The following is a 20,659-nucleotide window of genomic DNA, read 5'->3' on the forward strand; positions in this document are numbered from 1 at the left end:
CATCTTGCTTCTCTTCTTTTATTGGTTACCATAGAAATTACAGCATGGATCATTAACTCATTAAGTCTAATATTAATCAGTATCTTTATCATCTTTCTAAACAATACAGAAACCTTTCAAATCTGTCTGGTCATTTTTAATAATCCCTTGTTCCTTGCCTATATGAATTTTTATGAATATATAATACCATATATCTGTCATGGCACATTGTACATAATAGTTTCACTGCCCTAAAAAATCTGTGCTTTACCTATTCATCCCAAACCAGCCTCCTCCCACACCCATAGTAACCATTGATTTTTTACTGTCTCTACAGTGTTGCTTTTTCCAGAATGTCATATAGTTGGAATTACACAGGATGTTGCCTTTCCATTGTTTTTTTTTTTTTTTTTTTTTTTTTTTTTTTTTTTCACTTAGCAACATGCACTTAAGGTTTGTCTGTGTCTTTTCATGGCTTGACAGCTCATTTCTTTTAATCACTGAATAATATCCCGTTGTCTGGATATACCTTCTTTTTTTTTTAACCTATTCACCAATTGAAGGACATCTTGGTTGCTTCCAAATTTTGGCACTTATGGATAAAGTTCCTATGAACATTCATGTGCAGGATTTTATGTGGACATAAATTATGTTTTTTATTTCATCCTTTATTTTCTTAAATATTTTATACAGGCTTATTTTTATTTTCCCTATATGATAATTCTAATATTTGAAGTTTCTGGAGGACTAAATCATTTTTTTGTTGTTGTTTTTGTTCACTGACTCATGGTGGCTTAATCTCCCTGTAATTTTTTATTGTAAGTTTATTTTATTGAATTTAAATCAATGGAAATTCCAAGGGCTTACATTTGGGATGCTTTCCTTCAGAGGGACTTATATATACCTCTGCTAAAAGCCAGATGGGATCTGGACCACTTTAGTGCGCCCTTCAAGGATCCTGGAGCTTCAGCTTCCTCATGTTGCCATGGCTCCAGGTTTAGCTTCTCATTCTCAGAACTGGTGTTGGCATTTGCAACATAGTGAAAACTCCCATATCTAATTTTTTAAGAAATAGAAATTAATACAGAAGAATATGACTTCAAAGGTATAGAATTTTAAAACTATCAATATCACCAACCATAAATGAGAAGATTCTTACATTTGACTATATTAAAATAAAGAACTTTTGTTTGCCAAAAGATAGCATGAAATAAGCAAAAAAGCAAGGTACAGAGTACAAGATATTTGCCACATGTATAATTGATAATAGCCTCCAGGATATATGAAAACTCTTTCAAATCAATAATAGACAATCACATTGAAAAAAATGAGCAAAGACTTGAACAGAAGAAAATATAAATGGTCAATAAACATGCAAATATGCTCAGTCTCATTATTAATTAGGGAAATGCAAGTATAACCACAGTGAGATACCATTAACTATCCTCTAGATTGGCTAAAATTCAAGTTTGATAACACCAATTGTTGGCAAGGATGTGATGCGGCAGAAACTCTTCAGACTGCTGTTGGTTAATTGGTGTGTTCAGTTTGGGAAACAATTTGGCATTATCTAGTAAAGTTGAAGATACATATATCCCGTGATGGTATTCTACTGCCAGGCTGATGACCTTAAAGATCTCCTAGGATACATGCATCAGAATATTCAAAGCAGCATTGTTCATCATACCCCACACTGAATACAACACAACGTCTATCCACAGTAAAATAAATAAATACATCATGGTACATTCCTGTGATGGGATACTTTACAGCAATGCAAATGAACAAATTGCAGTTCTACTCAACAACATGGTGAATCTCATAAATAAAATATTGAATGACAGAAGACACAAAAGAATATATACAGTATGATCCATTCATCTCAAGTTCAAAATGAGGACAAATGAAATGATGTTGTTTAGGGATACAGACACAGGTAGTAAAACTGTATAGAAAAGCCAAGAAAATGATTATCACAAAAGTCAGGACAGTGGATACCTCTGATAAAGAGAGAGGAGTTTATGACCAAGAGGGGACAAATAGCGGGGCCTGGGAGAGGGTATGAGGAGGGGTTCTGGGAGTAGGAAATGTTTTATTTCCTCACGTTGGTATGGTTCTGTAGATTTTCCTTTCATGATGATTCATCAACATGTATATTTATGTTTATGTCAGTTATATTTCATAATTGTTTTAAAGGAATGATCAGCACAAGGAGAGGTAGAGGTATGACATCCAGGACAAGTGCACAGGTAGCTTCACCATTGTTGGTGATGTTCTTAACTTAGGTGTGGATTCATGTGTGTTCATTTCATTTTTATGCTCATAACTTACATATACTTTATATGTTAGATACATCTTATATGTTAAATACGCATAAGCAATTTATAATAAATTAAAAGCAGAGAGGAATCCTGATAGTAGGAAATAGGATGGTTTGCACCAGGATTGTCATCTAGGAAGCTATCGTATAGTTAATCTGGACATAATAAGAATGTTAGAGACTGGAGTCACTGCCATCTCTTTCAGGGAAGCCCTATTGACAGACAGGGACCATATTTTCTACCATATTATTCTCATTCCCCTGACTACATACATAGATGCTAAGACTACAAAGCAAAACCATGAAATGTTTATCACAAAAGTCAGGATAGTGGATACTTCTGAACTGGAGGTGGGCACCCCTCTTTCTTATCTTTTTGTCTTCATAGAAAAGGCACAAAAAGATGTATGTACTAACCAAATTTCCAGGTTCCTAAATAATGGAGACTAACTCTTGGTTAGTTAGAGAGAAAATGAATTTATTGAAAGGACATTGGATAGCTCACAAAATTGTTGGAAAAGCTGAAGAATGAGGCTTGGAACTTGGAAAGGAGCCATGGGAAATTAGGCAGCCAGAAATAGAGACCAAATCAATACACAGGAAGCATCTGGTTAGTATCCAGCTGCGTCTGTCATTGGCACAACCACCATTGGACATTGGACAGTACCCTTATTGCTTCCTCTTCCACCTCTGGAAAGATTCTAAGTGCCATTTGCTTCTTTCTGTTACCCTAGAATCAAGGTCTTAGGTAGGAGTGTCTGATTGGAAGGTCCTGTGCCCAAATTCTAGAGACAAGGGATCTGAGAAAGGGCCTATTTGTCCATACTTAAGCTTCTTTATTGGAATTTTTTCCAAATAGGAAGTGTGTTTAGATACTAGGAGGCCAAAAATGAAAAACTCCTATCACAGGGAATATTAGAAATAAACATATCTGGCCTCTGCCTATTCACAGCGAGGAGAAAAGATTAATAGAATCAGTTAAGATCTGTGAAATTCACAGGGCCATGCTTTTACTTGGAGACAAGGGATTCTGCATAGTCACTGAACTGAAAGGCAGCCAGGCTTTCTTTTCCTTCTGCTTTGCAGTGCACCACTCTTTCACTTTTCTAGTTTTTCTGCCTGTGATTGGCAGTGGGAACTGGGGTGGAATTCTGATCAGTCCTGCCAGGCCAGGAAGCTATCTTCAATTCAGGAAGGTGAGATGTGACCCCGTTGCCATCTCCAAACTGGCCAGCATCAGAGAACTCTTCAAGGGTATGTTTTTGGGTGCCTGACCAACCATGAAGACAACTGACATTTGGGCCGGGCATGGTGTAATCCCAGCACTTTGGGAGGCTGAGGTAGGAGGATCACATGAGCTCAGAAGTTTGAGGCCAGCCTGGGCAACATAGTAAGACTTTGTCTCTACAAAATATAAAAATATTAGCTGAATATAGTGGTGCATGTCTATAGTCCCAGCGACTTGAGAGGCTGAGGCAGGAGGATGGCTTGAGCTGGGGAGATTGAAGTTGCAGTGGGTGGTGATAGCACCACAGCACTCCAACCTGGGCAGGCAACAGAGCAAGATCCCATCTCAAAAAAAAAAAAGACAGCTGACATTTGGATTCTTGTTTGGCTGGTGATCTAGTTTTTCTATCATGCAAAACCCTGGAGGAAAAGAGGGACGGGTGATAGGATTCAGACTCTAAATTCCACCTTAAACTTCCAGTTAGCGGTCCCTTAGACTGGCTGGTGATACAACCTAATATGAAATGGCTATATCAGGTTCATCTCTTTGAGAATCTGAACTTGGAAGAACTGAACCCTCAGCAGATGTGGGGAGAGAAGAGACACATATGAGAGGCTGTGTGATAGTTGCCTTAGTATTTGATGATTTTCTGCGATCAGCTGCAGGCCATAGTCTCCCTATAAATAGTTAATGAACACGCTAATGAAGTTCAGTCACATTTATGAATAAATGCTGATTAAAACAATGAGATAGATGTCTTCTTCTTTTTTTTTTTTGCTTATTCAAAATGTCAGTAACACTGTTGGCAGGGATATAAGAACAGTTGTGTTCTTACGCTTTGCTATTGAAAGTATAGATTGATAGACTTTCTGGAAGACAGCTTGGAAATACATAAATACATACCGAAACTTTAAAATTGTGTGTGTCCTTTGACCCAGCAATTAACACTTCTTGGAACTTTTTCATTTTTATCTGTTTTAAAGATAGGATCTTGCTCTATTTCCCAGGCTGGCTTCAAACTCCTGGGCTCAAGTGATTCTCTCACCTCAGCCTTCCGATAACTGGGACTACAGGCACACGCCACAGCACCCAGCCATTGGAATTTATCCTAAAGAAAGAATTTAGGATGTGAAAAAAGATTTAGTTATAAAAGTTCATTCATCACAATGCTATTTACAATAAGGATATTTCCAAACTGTTGGAAACAATCTAAATGTCCAGCAGTATAGACTGACTAAATTATGATGGAAGCTTAAAATAGTATATTCAGCCATTAAAAATGGTTTTGCAGAAACTTACTTTTAAATGAGGCTTCTGAGTCAAAAACAAAAACAATTAATCATTCATAGCAAAAGCAGCCGCCCAAGCAACATCCTATGTTGGTTTCCAAGGGTCGTCGTGAGGGCGAGATGGTACCTGCACATGCAGTGGGGTGCATTACAGGAGAGGAACCCTGTAAAAATTAGGAAACTCTGATCTTATATATAACTGCCAGAGACCTGCCCATCATCCCCTCCAGAGAGAGAGAAACCTCAGTTTCCTCTGGAATGTAAGCAAGTCTTGTCCAGGAAGGGAGGAAGAAGAGATCTTTATCTTTACTATCCTGGACTATCTCCAGGGAGGGAAACATGTCTACGCTTTGCTATTCTGAGATGTCTCCTTATATAAGTATTCGTGAATTGTTTGGAATTGCCTTTGATCAGAGGACCTGAGCCATGCAGACAAGTGAGATGTTCAGGGTAAATCTTCTTCTAACATTAATTGTATGTGAAGGGCATAAGAGTGTTTATGAAACTGTCAAATTTTTTTCTCAGTTTGAAAAAGTTTTTATTTTTTATTTCCTATTTTTTAGAGACAAGATCTTTCTCTGTTGCCCAGGTTAGAGTACAGTGGCATGATCACAGCTCACTGCAGCCTTGAACTCCTGGGCTCAAGCCTCAGCCTCTCAAAGTGCTGGGATTATAGGCATGAGCCACTATGCCTGGTTTTGAAAAAGTTTTTAGAGAAAGTTTGGGAAAATAATATTTCATAGATGTATTTGACATGGACGTTGTTTAGAATATGCTAAGTAAAAAAGTGGATTATACATGGCATGTAGTAAGACCCCATTGTTTAATAATTAGGTGTAGGGATTTGTCTATGGAGGAAAAAATCCAGAAGGGGGTATACCAATATATTAATAATGTTTATTTTTGGGTGAGAGACAGCATCATTTTTTAAAAAATGTTCTTTCTGTTTATATGTGTTTTGCTTTTTCTGCAATGAATATAGTAGTTTTTGTGATTAAAATTTCTCTTTCTTTCTTTTCTTTTTCTTTTTTTTTTTTGACAGGATCTCACTCTGTTGCCCAGGCTGGAGTACAGTGGTGCAATCATAGGTCACTGCAGCCTTGAACTCCCAGGCTAAAGCAATCCTTCTGCCTCAGCCTCCCGAGTAGCTGGGACTACAGGTGCATACCATCACATCTGGCTAATTTTTATGTTTTTTGTAGAGACAGAGTCTCCGTATGTTGCCCAGCTGGTCTTGAACTCCTGGGCTCAAGTGATCCTCCTTCCTTGGCCTCCCAAAGTGCTGAGATAACAGGCGTGAGCCACTGCACCTGGCCTTAAATTTTTTCTTTGTATCAGAAACTATAATTCCTCTTTTTCTTTCTGTCTTCTATTGAGGGTGGATATCAGTAATATGGGTTTTTTGTTTTTTGTTTTTTATTTTTGCTAGTTTAGCTAAATCTTGGATAAACTTAAACTTCCCTATATGAGGGAAGAGAAAAGGGTAAGAGGAAAATAACAATACTAAGAGAGAGGATGGAGGCCAGGCAAGGTGGCTCACACTTGTAGTCTCAGCACTTTGGGAGGCTGAGATGGGTGGGCTGCTTGAGCCCAAGAATTCGAGACTAGCCTAGGCAACATGGTGAAACCCCATCTTTACAAAAAATACAAAAATTCGCCAGGTGTGGTGGTGGGCGCCTGTAGTACCAGCTGCTCAGGGGACTGAGGTAGGAGGATAGCTTGAGCCCAGGAAGTCGAGGCTGCAGTGAGCCTTGAGTGGGCCACTGTACTCCACTGCACCAGACAAAACCAGAGAGAGCATGGGGGAAAAGTAAAAACAGGGAAACTTGGGAGAAGAGGCAGGTCTTGCGGGGGTTTGAAGTGAAATGCTGATTGATATAAACTCCTTTATCCACATCCCTTACAAAGTCAGTAAATTCTTTTATGTTTTTGTATGAGTGGAATTTTTAGTGGGAAGCTCAGAGAAAAGGAAGAGGAGACAATAGTAATATAGGTTGCATTTTGGGTGTTGTATAGGAGCTTCAAACGAATGTGCTTAGCTATATTTAGATTAAATGATCACCTGGAATAGTGGTTCTCAAGCTCTTCAAAGTTATTGAAGATCCTAAAGAAGTTTTTCTAATGTGGCTTATAACTATGTATTATTTACCATATTAGAAATTGGAACTAAGAAATTTAAAATCGTAAGAAAATATAAATCCTCAGAATGATGACATCATTACACATCGGGTAGACTCTGAAAAACTCCCTTCTACATTTGTTGGTGAAAGAGGGTGAAAAAGACAAATAACAAGTTAGCATTATTATTAAAATAGTGTCGACTTCATGTTCTCCCTGAAATGGTCTTGGAGTTCCAAACCACACTTTGAGAACCACTGACCTAGAAAATTAATATTTTGTGAGGTAGGATATTGACTTCTACTTCTGCCCCATTTTCTCTTTTCTCTCTAGTGTTCTGTTGTTTGTATATTGGACCTTTTCTAATTCTTTTATCTTTTCTCTTCTGTTATTCACTGTTGTCTTCTTGTTTTTCTTCCCCTCCCCCCACTCCTCCTCCTCCTCCTTCTTATTTTTTCTTCTTCCTTTTTCTTTCTTCTTCCTCTTCTCCCTCCTCCCCTTCCTAATCTTCCTCTTCCTGCTTCCCCTCCTCCTCCTCCTCCTCGTCCTCCTCCTCTTCCTTTTTTTCTGAGACAGGGTCTTACTGTGTCACCCAGGCTGGAGCGCAGTGGTACGACCACAGTTCACTGCAACCTCGACCTCCTGGGCTCAAGTGATCCTCCTACTTCAGCCTCCCAAGTGATTGGAACTATAGGCACACACCACCGCACCTGGCTAATTTTTTTTAAATTTTTTGTAGAGATGGTGTTTCATTATGTTACCCAGGCTGGTCTTGAAATCTTGGGCTCAATTGATCCGCCTGCCTCGGTCTCCCAAGGTGCTGGGATTACAGGTGTCAGCCACTGTGTCTGGCCTCTTTTTTTATTTCTTCCTGGGAGATTTCTATAATTATGTTTTCCAACCTAATTCTTTGAATGCTTCTTTAATTTTTCATTTTTATTTTTTGTATATAGCATCCTGTTTGGTTTTGGGTATAATATTTTCTTAAATTTCTTTGAGGATATGAATTATTGTTTTCCTCTCCTCCCTATATGATCTCTGTTTCTTCCAAGTTATTTTTAATGTTTGTTGTCCTCTTTGTCTTTTGTGTTAGAAAATTTTCCTCAAATATCTGATGTTATTTAATTGTTTGCCTGTATTTAAGAGTGAAGCACTAAAAACTGAAACTCTGTGACTAGCTGGGGCCTGTTTACTGTGGGCCTTGCTGTAGAATGCTCACAGTCATTAGAATGACCTTAGCACTATCTGACAAATCCATGATAATGCAGAATTCAGTTGGATGTCATTTAATGTCCATAGGGGTGTGACCCTACCATAAAGAAGGACATGAAAACATTTTGGGATTCCACCAACTCCAAAAAGGTTTTAACAGACTGTGATGGTTAATATTGAGTGTCAACTTGACTGGATTGAAGGATGCAAAGTATTGTTCCTGGGTGTGTCTGTGAGGGTGTTACCAAAGGAGATTAACATTTGAGTCAGTGGACTGGGAGAGGCAGACCCACCCTCAATCAGCTGCCAGCACCATCTAATCAGCTGCCAGGGTGGCTAGGATAAAAGCAGGAGGAGGAAAGTGGAAGGACTAGACTGGTTTAGTCTTCTGGCCTCCATCTTTCTCCTGTACTGGATGCTTCCTGCCCTCAAACATCAGACTCCAAGGTCTTCAGCTTTTGGACTCTTGGACTTACACCAGTGGTTTGCCAGGGGCTCTTGGGCCTTTGGCCACAGTCTGAAGGCTGCACTGTCGGCTTCCCTACTTTTGAGGTTTTGGGACTCGGACTGGCTTCCTGGCTCCTCAGCTTGCAGAAGGCCTATTGTGGGACTACACCTTGTGATTATGTGAGCCAATACTCCCTAATAAACTCCCTTTCATATACACATTTATCCTATTAGTCCTGTCCCTCTAGAGAACCCTGACTAACACACAGACTTAAATAAGAATCCTGAGGATCCAATGGAATGACCATAAGTATCTTTACAGGTAGTTGGAAAACATTACATATCTAAGGAGAATTGAAAAAATGTAAAACGAAGTAGTGATGAAAGATGTTAGCTACAATCTTTTTTTTGAGGCAGGTTTTCTTTTTTTTTTTTTTTTTTTGAGACGGAGTCTCGCTCTGTCGCCCAGGCTGGAGTGCAGTGGCGCAATCTCGGCTCACTGCAAGCTCTGCCTCCCGGGGTCACGCCATTCTCCTGCCTCAGCCTCCTGAGTAGCTGGGACTACAGGCGCCCGGCTAATTTTTTTTTGTATTTTTAGTAAAGACGGGGTTTCACCGTGGTCTCGATCTCCTGACCTCGTGATCCGCCCGCCTCGGCCTCCCAAAGTGCTGGGATTACAAGCGTGAGCCACCGCGCCCGGCCGAGGCAGGTTTTCACTCTGTCACTCAGGCTGGATGCAGTGGCACGATCGTGGCTCACTGCAGCGTCAGCCTCCTGGGCTCAGATAATTCTCCCACCTTAGCCTCCCGAGTAGCTGAGACTACAGGCACACACCACCACACACAGCAGATTTTTTGTATTTTTATTAGAGACAGGGTTTCACCATGTTGCCCAGGCTGGTCTCGAACTCCTAGGTTCAAATGATTCACCCATCTTGGCCTCTCAGTACTGGGATTACTGCGCCTGTCCTAGCTACAATCTTATTTGGGGTTGCAAACTCCAGGAATAAAGGAGTATTTAGGACTGAAACTCAAGGACTGGATTTTAGAGTCCAAAATGTAGTAACTACAGAAAGGAACTCAGCTTGGCAATCAGAGTCACAAGAAATATTTCCAGGGTGTCTTATAATTCCAAGTGTCATGCTCAGCTGAAGTCTTTGGTCAGAGTAAACTCAGCCAGCTGAGAAGATGATGTTCCCTAAGTGGAAAGGTAATGTTTCTTCAAATAAACAAGTTTCTTTAACTTCATGAAATTTAGAATTTAGAAAAGTTACAAAGTAAACATATGGTATTAAATGTTAGTTAAAATCCTTATTTTTGGTACTTCTTTTTATTCTTTTTTTAGAGATGGGGTCTTGCTCTGTCCTGTCAAGGAGCAGGTGTCCCTGAGAACCCAAACATTCCAGAGAGTATCTGAGAACCTACCTGGGAAAAAAGTCCCATAACACACACAATAGGCAAAGGGCCAGAAAATTAGTATAAAAGCAGCATAGGGATGGGAGGCAGCATGGGTCTCTAAAGCTGTCCTGCTGCTGTCCGGGAGTACCTCCTATGTAAGTCCAAATAAACTCATCTACTTGCCAAACTGGACTTGTCTGAGTCATTTTTTGGTCTCTTGGCTCCCTCCCAGCTTGGGGGAAGGTTTTTCTATATAATTCCAGGTTTTTCTCATTACAGGCATGATAATGCATGCCTGTAGTCCTGAGCTACTTGGGAGGCTGAGGCAGGAGGGTTACTTGAGTCCAGGAGTTTGAGGCTGCAGTGAGCTATGATAGCACCACTGTATTCCAGCCTGGATGGTACCTTGCTCAAAAAAAAAAAAAAAAAAGAGGCATATTAAAGAAACAGATTAGCCTGTGATTCCAATTTAACATATAAATTGTGTAACTGACTTAGATTTGGGATTCAAGATTTAACTCTTACTAAATTTATAACAGTATTGGACCATTTAAGAGAAATTAAGTCCTATTGTATTTATAAATTTAATTATTATGAGACATTTTACTTGAGAAGTTATTTGTAGGAGATTTTCTTGGGAAGTTTTGTTATAAGCCAATTGAAGAATTTAAAATGAAAATGAAATTATTATACACTGGTAATAATTTTCATTTGTTTGTTTGTTTGTTTTGAGACAGGGTCTCACTCTGTTACCCAGGCTGGAATGCAGTGAGGCCATATCGGCTCACTACAACCTCTGCCTCCTGGGTTTAAGAGATTCTCCTGCCTCAGCTTCCCGAGTAGCTGGGATTATAGGCACGCACCACCATACCTGGCTAATTTTTTTGTTTTTTTTAGAGACGGAGTTTCACCATGTTAGCCAGGCTGGTCTTGAACTCCTGACCTCAAGTGATCTGCCCACCTCAGCCTCTGAAAGTGCTGGGATTACAGATGTGCACCACTGCACCCAGCCACGTTTGTTTGTTTTTTGAGACAGTCTCACTCTGTTGCCCAGGTTGGAGTGCAGTGGCACAAACATAGCTCACTGCACTCCTGGCCTTAAGCAATCCTCCCACCTCAGCCTCCCAAGTAGCTAGGATTACAGGTGTTTATTACATTCATGAACATGATTTAAAAAAGATTAAGGGAATTAATTAATTAGATGCTAAAAGTCCCCTTTAAAGTTAATATTGCATTTTGGTAGATTTTATAAATCTACCAAATCAGATCTGGAAATCGAATTTAAAAGTTTAAGGAAGAACTAGGTTTTAAAATTTGCAATAGGTAAAATATGAATTAAAAAGAACAAAATGGTCTCTGAATAATTTTTCTGTGTGCAAAAATTGCCATTAAATGCATAAAGTACCCACATTGACAATTTGATAAGAATTGGACATTTTTATTGAGAAATTCCCACGTGACAGTATATGTGGGTCATTTCTCTGGATTGTCCAGTTTCCAAGAACAGTCCTTCGGTCCCTTGCCTGTGCGGGAATAACCTGCAGCAGGGCTGGCCTCATGGGCCAGCATCCCATGCAGTCTCACAGGGCTCTGCCTTAGAAGGACCTCACGCTTGTTCTACTGCTGTGCTCAAAAAAAAAAAAAAAAAAAAAAAGGGCATATTAGAGAAACAGATTAGCCTGTGATTCCAATTTAACATATAAATTGTGTAACTGACTTAGATTTGGGATTCAAGATTTAACTCTTACTAAATTTATAACAGTATTGGACCATTTAAGAGAAATTTTGCCATCTTGAAAATTTTATCTTAAACAGGGAGCCCTACATTTTTATTTTGCACTGGGCCCTGCAAATTCTGTAGCCAGTCTTGCCCTGTAGTCAGAATTCTGGCAGCCAAGCAGTGAGAGAGGGCTGGAGTTTCAAAGATCAGTGTGCAGACTCTCCCCAGTCCCTGAGTTTTCTCAGTTGCCTCCCTCTCACCCGCCAAGTTGTGCCTGTTGTCCACCAGTCCATGGTCTCCCCAGTCCAACTTTAAAAGATCCACTTTCCTGCCAGGGTTGGGGGGAGGGACTGTCAGCTAGCCATATGGGCTAGAGGAGGAGGAGATGAGGGGGATATCTAGTTCCCCTGCTTTTGTTAATTCTGTGGTAGGAATTACCTTGCCTTTTTCATTTGTGTTTTTGAGACAGGGTCTCATTCTGTCGCCCAGGCTGGAGTGCAGTGGCATGATCATAGCTCACTGAAGGCTTAAACTCCTGGACTCAAGCGATCCTCCCACCTCAGCCTCCTGAGTAGCTAGGATTACAGGTATGCACCACCACACCCAGCTTGAATCACCTTGTTTTTGAGGCTTTCTCCCCTGCGGACACTTGCAGAATGGAAAAAGTTGAAACTTAAAATTAATTACCAATTAGCCTATTCCAAAATGTTGCTGACATCTCAACTCTAATATATCTCCTTTCTCATTCTTTGCTCTTATGGGTTTATGCCTTTTGTTCCTTTATTAAGGTTTTGGGAGAAACAGGAGAAAATGCAGGTGTTCAATCTGCCAGGCATGACAAGTAGTCTCAATTTAGCTTCCATAGAAACAACTACTCTTCTCCTTAGTACTCAATTTTTGTTGCTTTATGTAATACTTAATCAAATTATATAATTACAATGACAAGTACAACTGGCATAAATAAGTTTAAGAACAAACCCATTTTGGCCGGACGTGGTGGCTCATGCCTGTAATCCCAGCACTTTGGGAGGCCGAGACTGGCGGATCACGAGGTCAGGAGATCGAGACCATCCTGGCTAACACAGTGAAACCCCGTCTCTACTAAAAATGCCGAAAGATTAGCCCGGCGTGGTGGCGGGCGCCTGTAGTCCCAGCTACTCGGGAGGCTAAGGCAGGAGAATGGTGTGAACCTGGGAGGTGGAGCTTGCAGTGAGCCGAGATTGCGCCACTGCACTCCAGCCTGGGCGACAGAGCGAGACTCTGTCTCAAAAAAAAAAAAGAACAAACCCATTTTGACTCTTGGTAAATATGCACCTCAGTTAGTGGGGACAGAAGTATGTGGGCATTAGTCATTTTACAGAAGGAATGAGAGTTGTGGTTAAGTTGGGCAAGTTGAATTAAATGGAGATTAGTCAACTGAGTTTCTATTTTAAATAAATGAATATAAGGCATTCATTAAGAGGGTGCATTATTGAAAGTCTAAATGATTTGGCTTCTTGGACAACCAATTTAACTTCAAAGAAGCTAATCTGTCTTTTTTTTTTCTTTAGAAAAAAATGGGGTTTCATTCTTTTTGCCCAGGCTGGAGTGTAGTGGCGTGATCACAGCTCACTGCAGCCTGAATCTCCCAGGCCCAAGCGATCCTCCCTCTTCAGCCTCCCAAGAAGCTGGGACTACAGACACATACCATGACACCCGGCTAATTAAAACACAATTTATTTTTGTTTTTATTTTTTTTTGTAGAGCCAGGGTCTCCCTATGTTTCCCAGGCTGGTCTTCAAGGCTCAAGGAATATTCCTGCTTTGTCCTCCCAAAGTGCTGAGATTACAGTTGTGAACCACCGTGCCCGGCCTAATCAGTCTTTTAAAAAGCCTTAAGCAAACAAATGCCTTTCTGGGATCAGAGTCTTTTCTGCACTTTGACATGGGTAGTATCGAAGAGTCCAGAGTAACCTCCTGACTCGTGGCCTCTGCTCTGTCCTAACTCCCAACAATCCCTGCCTCTGCCTTGATCTCCTAGTGGACTTTTGAGCTGCTTTGACCTCATAGACCTTGGTTTGCATGTATAAGTCATACCTTGTGAGGCTCCCTTTCATAGGTACCTGGCTGTCCAGCCTCTAGCCTTTGGGGAATTCAGGGCAGACTGACTTGTCTTTCTATTGGCTTGCTCCTATGCAGGATGTTAACTTCAGTTTCTCTGCTCTACGTCAGTTATCCATTCTTTGTTTTCCATCTTCCAGAATGCTGACATTTTCCATCTGTCATCACCCGTATTTGTCTTTATATTTGAAGAGTTTACATCTCTTTTTTTTTTTTTTATTATACTTTAGGTTTTAGTGTACATGTGCACAATGTGCAGGTTTGTTACATATGTATCCATGTGACACGTTGATTTCCTGCACCCATTAACTCGTCATTTAGCATTAGGTATATCTCCTAATGCTCTCCCTCCCCCCTCCCCCAACCCCACAACAGTCCCCGGAGTGTGATGTTCCCCTTCCTGTGTCCATGAGTTCTCATTGTTCAATTCCCACCTATGAGTGAGAACATGCGGTGTTTGGTTTTTTGTCCTTGCGATAGTTTACTGAGAATGATGGTTTCCAGCTTCATCCATGTCCCTACAAAGGACATGAACTCATCATTTTTTATGGCTGCATAGTATTCCATGGTGTATATGTGCCGCATTTTCTTAATCCAGTCTATCATTGTTGGACATTTGGGTTGGTTCCAACTCTTTGCTATTGTGAATAGTGCCACAATAAACATACGTGTGCATGTGTCTTTATAGCAGCATGATTTATAGTCCTTTGGGTATATACCCAGTAATGGGATGGCTGGGTCAAATGGTATTTCTAGTTCTAGATCCCTGAGGAATCACAACACTGACTTCCACAATGGTTGAACTAGTTTACAGTCCCACCAACAGTGTAAAAGTGTTCCTATTTCTCCACATCCTCTCTAGCACCTGTTGTTTCCTGATTTTTTAATGATGGCCATTCTAACTGGTGTGAGATGGTATCTCACTGTGGTTTTGATTTGCATTTCTCTGATGGCCAGTGATGATGAGCATTTCTTCATGTGTTTTTTGGCTGCATAAATGTCTTCTTTTGAGAAGTGTCTGTTCATGTCCTTTGCCCACTTTTTGATGGGGTTGTTTGTTTTTTTCTTGTAAATTTGTCTGAGTTCATTGTAGATTCTGGAAATTAGCCCTTTGTCAGATGAGTAGGTTGCAAAAATTTTCTCCCATTCTTTAGGTTTCCTGTTCACTCTGACGGTAGTTTCTTTTGCTGTGCAGAAGCTCTTTAGTTTAATTAGATCCCATTTGTCAATTTTGGCTTTTGTTGCCATTGCTTTTGGTGTTTTAGACATGAAGTCCTTGCCCGCGCCTATGTCCTGAATGGTATTGCCTAGGTTTTCTTGTAGGATTTTAATGGTTTTAGGTCTAACATTTAAGTCTTTAATCCATCTTGAATTAATTTTTGTATAAGGTGTAAGGAAGGGATCCAGTTTCAGCTTTCTACATATGGCTAGCCAGTTTTCCCAGCACCATTTATTAAATAGGGAATCCTTTCCCCATTTCTTGTGTTTGTCAGGTTTGTCAAAGATCAGATAGTTGTAGATATGCAGCATCATTTCTGAGGGCTCTGTTCTGTTCCATTGATCTATGTCTCTGTTGTGGTACCAGTATCATGCTGTTTTGGTTACTGTAGCCTTGTAGTATAGTTTGAAGTCAGGTAACGTGATGCCTCCAGCTTTGTTCTTTTGGCTTAGGATTGACTTGGCGATGTGGGCTCTTTTTTGGTTCCATATGAACTTTAAAGTAGTTTTTTCCAATTCTGTGAAGAAAGTCATTGGTAGCTTGATGGGGATGGCATTGAATCTATAAATTACCTTGGGCAGTATGGCCATTTTCACGATATTGATTCTTCCAACCCATGAGCATGGAATGTTCTTCCATTTGTTTGTATCCTCTTTTATTTCATTGAGCAGTGGTTTGTAGTTCTCCTTGAAGAGGTCCTTCACATCCCTTGTAAGTTGGATTCCTAGGTATTTTATTCTGTTTGAAGCAATTTTGAATGGGAGTTCACTCATGATTTGGCTCTCTGTTTGTCTGTGATTGGTGTACAAGAATGCTTGTGATTTTTGTACATTGATTTTGTATCCTGAGACTTTGCTGAAGTTGCTAATCAGCTTAAGGAGATTTTGGGCTGAGACAATGGGGTTTTCTAGATATACAATCATGTCATCTGCAAACAGGGACAATTTGACTTCTTCTTTTCCTAATTGAATACCCTTTATTTCTTTCTCCTGCCTGATTGCTCTGGCCAGAACTTCCAGCACTATGTTGAATAGGAGCAGTGAGAGAGGGCATCCCTGTCTTGTGCCAGTTTTCAGAGGGAATGCTTCCAGTTTTTGCCCATTCAGTATGATATTGGCTGTGGGTTTGTCATAGATAGCTCTTATTATTTTGAGATATGTCCCATCAATACCTAATTTATTGAGAGTTTTTAGCATGAAGCGTTGTTGAATTTTGTCAAAGGCCTTTTCTGCATCTATTGAGATAATCATGTGGTTTTTGTCTTTGGTTCTGTTTATATGCTGGATTACATTTATTGATTTGCGTATGTTGAACCAGCCTTGCATCCCAGGGATGCAGCCCACTCAATTATGGTGGATAAGCTTTTTGATGTGCTGCTGGATTTGGTTTTCCAGTATTTTATTGAGGATTTTTGCATCAATGTTCATCAAGGATATTGGTCTGAAATTCTCTTTTTTGGTTATGTCTCTGCCAGGCTTTGGTATCAGGACGATGCTGGCTTCATAAAATGTGTTAGAGAGGATTCCCTCTTTTTCTATCGATTGGAATAGTTTCGGAAGGAATGGTACCAGTTCCTCCTTGTACCTGTGGTAGAATTCGGCTGTGAATCCATCAGGTCCTGGACTCTTTTTGGTTGGTAAGCTATTGATTATTGCCACAATTTCAGAACCTGTTATTGGTCTATTCAGAGATTCAACTTCTTCCTGGTTTAGTCTTGGGAGGGTGTATTTGTTGAGGAATTTATCCATTTCTTCTAGATTTTCTAGTTTATTTACATAGAGGTGTTTGTAGTATTCTCTGATGGTAGATTGTATTTCTGTGGGATTGGTGGTGATACCCCTTTTTCATTTTTTATTGCATCTATTTGATTCTTCTCTCTTTTCTTCTTTATTAGTCTTGCTAGCGGTCTATCAATTTTGTTGATCTTTTAAAAAAACCAGCTCCTGGATTCATTAATTTTTTGAAGGGTTTTTTGTGTCTCTATTTCCTTCAGTTCTGCTCTGATTTTAGTTATTTCTAGCCTTCTGCTAGCTTTTGAATGTGTTTGCTCTTGCTTTTCTAGTTCTTTTAATTGTGATGTTAGGGTGTCAATTTTGGATCTTTCCTGCTTTCTCTTGTGGGCATTTAGTGCTATAAATTTCCCTCTACACACTGCTTTGAACGTGTCCCAGAGATTCTGGTATGTTGTGTCTTTGTTCTCGTTGGTTTCAAAGAACATCTTTATTTCTGCCTTCATTTCATTATGTACCCAATAGTCATTCAGAAGCAGGTTGTTCAGTTTCCACGTAGTCCAGCGGTTTTGAGTGAGTTTCTTAATCCTGAGTTCTAGTTTGATTGCACTGTGGTCTGAGAGACAGTTTGTTATAATTTCTGTTCTTTTACATTTGCTGGGGAGAGCTTTACTTCCAACTATGTGGTCAATTTTGGAATAGGTGTGGTGTGGTGCTGAAAAAAATGTATATTCTGTTAATTTGGGGTGGAGAGTTCTGTAGATGTCTATTAGATCCACTCTGTGCAGAGCTGAGTTCAATTCCTGGATATCCTTGTTAACTTTCTGTCTCGTTGATCTGTCTAATGTTGACAGTGGGGTGTTAAAATCTCCCATTATTATTGTGGGGGAGTTTAAGTCCCTTTGTAGATCACTCAGGACTTGCTTTATGAATCTTGGTGCTCCTGTGTTGGGTGCATATATATTTAGGATAGTTAGCTCTTCTTGTTGAATTGATCCCTTTACCATTATGTAATGGCCTTCTTTGTCTCTTTTGATCTTTGTTGGTTTAAAGTCTATTTTATCAGAGACTAGGATTGCAACCCCTGCCTTTTTTTGTTTTCCATTTGCTTGATAGATCTTCCTCCATCCCTTTATTTTGAGTCTATGTGTGTCTCTGCACGTGAGATGAGTTTCCTGAATACAGCACACTGATGGGTCCTGACTCCTTATCCAGTTTGCCAGTCTGTGTCTTTTGATTGGAGCATTTAGCCCATTTACATTTAACTTAATATTGTTATGTGTGAATCTGATCCTGTCATTATGATGTTAGTTGGTTATTTTGCTCGTTAGTTGATGCAGTTTCTTCCTAGCCTCAATGGTCTTTACAATTTGGCATGTTTTTCAGGGGCTGGTACCGGTTGTTCCTTTCCATGTTTAGTGCTTCCTTCAGGAGCTCTTTTAGGGCAGGCCTGGTGGTGACAAAATCACTCAGCGTTTGCTTGTCTGTAAAGTATTTTATTTCTCCTTCACTTAGTTTGGCTGGATATGAAATTCTGGGTTGAAAATTCTTTTCTTTAAGAATGTTGAATATCGGCCTCCACTCTCTTCTGGCTTGTAGAGTTTCTGCCGAGAGATCCGCTGTTAGTCTGATGGGCTTCCCTTTGTGGGTAACCCGACCTTTCTCTCTGGCTGCCCTTAACATTTTTTCCTTCATTTCAACTTTGGTGAATCTGACAATTATGTGTCTTGGAGTTGCTCTTGTCGAGGAGTATCTTTGTGGCATTCTCTGTATTTCCTGAATCTGAATGTTGGCCTGCCTTGCTAGATTGGGGAAGTTCTCCTGGATAATATCTTGCAGAGTGTTTTCCAACTTGGTTCCATTCTCCCCGTCATTTTCAGGTACACCAATCAGACGTAGGTTTGGTCTTTTCACATAGTCCCAAATTTCTTGGAGGCTTTGTTCATTTCTTTATTCTTTTTTCTCTAAACTTCCCTTCTTGCTTCATTTCATTCATTTCATCTTCCATCACTGATACCCTTTCTTCCAGTTGATCGCATCTGCTACTGAGGCTTCTGCAATCTTCGCGTAGTTCTCGAAACTTGGCTTTCAGCTCCATCAGCTCCTTTAAGCCCTTCTCTCCATTGGTTATTCTAGTTATCCATTCTTCTCATTTTTTTTCAAAGTTTTTAACTTCTTTGCTATTGTTTTGAATTTCCTCCCGTAGCTCGGAGTAGTTTGATTGTCTGAAGCCTTCTTCTCTCAACTCATCAAAGTCATCCTCTATCCAACTTTGTTCCGTTGCTGGTGAGGAACTGCGTTCCTTTGGAGGAGGAGAGGTGCTCTTCTTTTTAGAGTTTCCAGTTTTTCTGCTCTGTTTTTTCCCCATCTTTGTGGTTTTATCTACTTTTGGTCTTTGATGATGGTGATGTACAGATGGGTTTTTGGTGTGGATGTCCTTTCTGTTTGTTAGTTTTCCTTCTACCAGACAGGACCCTCAGCTGCAGGTCTGTTGGAGTTTACTAGAGGTCCACTCCAAACCCTGTTTGGCTGGGTGTCAGCAGTGGTGGCTGCAGAACAGCGGATTTTCGTGAGACCACAAATTCAGCTGTCTGATAGTTCCTCTGGAAGTTTTGTCTCAGAGGAGTACCTGGCCGAGTGAGGTGTCAGTCTGTCCCTACTGGGGGGTGCCTCCCAGTTGGGCTGCTCAGGGGTCAGGGACCCACTTTAGGAGGCAGTCTGTCTGTTCTCAGATCTCCAGCTGCGTGCTGGGAGAACCACTACTCTCTTCAAAGCTGTCAGTCAGACAGGGACATTTAAGTCTGGCGGTTCCTGCTGACTTTTTGTTTGTCTGTGCCCTGCCCCCAGAGGTGGAGCCTACAGAGGCAGGCAGGCCTCCTTGAGCTGTGGTGGGCTCCACCCAGATCGAGCTTCCTGGCTGCTTTGTTTACCTAAGCAAGCCTGGGCAATGGCGGGTGCCCCTCCCCCAGCCTCGCTGCCTCCTTGCAGCTTGATCTCAGACTGCTGTGCTAGCAATCAGCGAGACTCCGTGGGCATAGGACCCTCCGAGCCAGGTGTGGGACACAATCTCCTAGTGTGCCGTTTTCCAGGCCCGTTGGAAAAGCGCAGTATTAGGGTGGGAGTGACCCGATATTCCAGGTGCCGTCTGTTACCCCTTTCTTCGACTAGGAAAGGGAACTCCCTGACCCCTTGCGCTTCCCGAGTGAGGCAGTGCCTCGCCCTGCTTCGGCTCGCACACCGTGCGCTTCACTGACTGTCCTGCACCCACTGTTTGGCACTCCCTAGTGAGATGAAACCGGTACCTCGAACAGAAATTCAGAAATCGCCCGTCTTCTGTGTCGCTCAGGCTGGGAGCTGTAGACTGGAGCTGTTCCTATTCGGCCATCTTGGCTCCATCCCTCACATCTCTTTATTTTATTATTACTATACTTTAAGTTTTAGGGTACATGTGTACAACGTGCAGGTTTGTTACCTTCATAGGTGGGAATTGAACAATGAGAACACATGGACACAGGAAGGGGAACATCACACACCGGGGACATCTTTTTTAAAAACATTGTTATCCCTTTACTATCAGTTTAATGAAAGTTCTGAGGGGTAGAGAATCACTGCTTCTCTCGAGTATTTCATGTTTGACTTTCTCTCTACTGTGGTAGGTTCCTGTTTCCTAAGCTGATATTTCCTTGATCTCGTGATTCTTCTGAAAACAGGAGTCTCAGTTTTTAGCTTTCTAGACAATTTGAAAAAGACATCTACTCAGCCTTGGGAGCCCTATTTGTTCTGTGGTTAATATGCAGCCAGAAGCAAGTCAATGTATGTCAGCTTTTGCAAATATCAATTAGAACTTAGGGGATGTGTCAGGATAAAAGTTAAGTGTAATTAGTTTAAGTCAAGCTAACTC

The 20,659-nt window shown here is 40.8% G+C and overlaps 1 long non-coding RNA gene across 12 annotated transcripts in view; it reads left to right on the forward strand.

Moving 5' to 3' along the window:
• LOC129470956 (uncharacterized) overlaps positions 1–20,659 on the forward strand; it is a 66,074-nt gene that overhangs the window by 7,233 nt on the left and 38,182 nt on the right. For 7 of the 12 annotated variants that reach the window (XR_008653441.2, XR_010118483.1, XR_010118479.1 and 4 more), the window contains one exon: positions 12,180–12,297. This is a non-coding gene — a long non-coding RNA (uncharacterized lncRNA). Of the gene's footprint in view, positions 1–5,858; positions 5,977–12,175; positions 12,298–16,502; positions 16,665–20,659 lie in introns of all 12 variants that reach the window. The other 5 variants (XR_010118482.1, XR_010118485.1, XR_010118480.1 and 2 more) reach the window with 3 other exon arrangements.

Source organism: Symphalangus syndactylus, chromosome 21, assembly GCF_028878055.3.
Source record: "Symphalangus syndactylus isolate Jambi chromosome 21, NHGRI_mSymSyn1-v2.1_pri, whole genome shotgun sequence".
Lineage (NCBI taxonomy): Eukaryota > Metazoa > Chordata > Mammalia > Primates > Hylobatidae > Symphalangus > Symphalangus syndactylus.